Source organism: Geospiza fortis, unplaced genomic scaffold, assembly GCF_000277835.1.
Source record: "Geospiza fortis unplaced genomic scaffold, GeoFor_1.0 scaffold120, whole genome shotgun sequence".
NCBI lineage: Eukaryota > Metazoa > Chordata > Aves > Passeriformes > Thraupidae > Geospiza > Geospiza fortis.
The window spans coordinates 3,742,785-3,744,044 of NW_005054364.1; the positions used below are offsets into that span (position 1 = coordinate 3,742,785).

At 42.1% G+C, this 1,260-nt stretch overlaps 1 protein-coding gene across 1 annotated transcript in view; it reads right to left on the minus strand.

Annotated features, from left to right (window-relative positions):
- The window catches only part of EIF3M (eukaryotic translation initiation factor 3 subunit M), a 13,219-nt gene that overhangs the window by 9,644 nt on the left and 2,315 nt on the right, over positions 1-1,260 (minus strand). The window lies entirely within an intron of this gene.

Consider the following 1,260-nt stretch of genomic DNA (forward strand, 5'->3'; position numbering starts at 1 on the left):
CTAAGCCATGGAAAAGATCTGTGATTAACACTTCTGAATTAACTTTGACCATCTGAAATCTGCCATACAGAACTACTGATGCAAAAGCATTTGAGTGTTACAAACAGGAATTCCCAGTAATGTAGCTCACAGAGTAACTACTCCATGAGGATTAGTCATCCCTAAACTGAGGTTATGATCCTGCTATGCTGATGCAGCATTTCCAGGCTGCAATTCCAGCAGGCCACAATAAGCCAACTGTCCTGACAGATGGAACTCTTCTCCACCTGTGACAGCTTCACACTTGCCTTTTTAAACCCCCAGCAAGGTCAGGTCCCCAGGCCAAGCAGTCACACAAATGCCCACAGCAGCACAAACACACACAGGTACTTGCAGATGGAGGGGACAGGAACAGAGGCTACAGGACAGAAATTCCTTTTGCAGCAGTGCAAGGTTATGCTGAAAATGCACAAGTGCAGTTCTGGTACCACTGTGGGTCAGCACTGGAGGGGGCTTGATGCTGCCTCACTATGAAAATCAAAAAAACCTTGAAAAAATAACTCAGAAAACAGAGTGGAAGAGCAGAGGGAAGCAACACACACCCCCCACATCCCCATCCCAAAGTGCAGGGACAGGTTAAGTAGGTTTGAGCTGTTGTGGAACTACACCCAAACCACTGGACAGCAGCCCATCACTGCAGCCCTGGCCAGGGCAGTCAATCCACTGCATCATTTCTGTAAGATAAACTGATGACAGCTCTCAGTTCAGACCTGCATTAGTTTACAGGCACCATACACACTGGATTACTCTACATGCCAGAAGACAGTGGTCTGCCAAGTTTGTTAGATCAAAGATGCTTCTTATGATCCAGGATAATAATTCAAAATGGCCAAGCAGGTATTCTGTGGACATTAATTTCCATGACTAGTGGAAAGCTCTGTCCTGAAGGTAATGTTTACATAAAAAGACTGATTCTGTTAGCCATGATTGATAAGCCTTCCCACATCATTAAGTAAGAGATAGCACTGCCATGCACTAAAATGTCAAAAGTGCAATTAAATAATAAACTTGGCATAATGCTACAATGCACTAAGATGATTATTTATAGAAAGGAATAGTGTTATTTTGGGAGTCTATGGTTTGCAGCTAATTCACTACTAACTTTAATATTATTGGGAACACTGGTTTAATGCAAGAGTGCTTAAAAATATTTTTTAAAAACCCAGAAGTGTATTTGGATTGAATTATGGGTACAGATTAATTTTACAAATACTGTGAGAA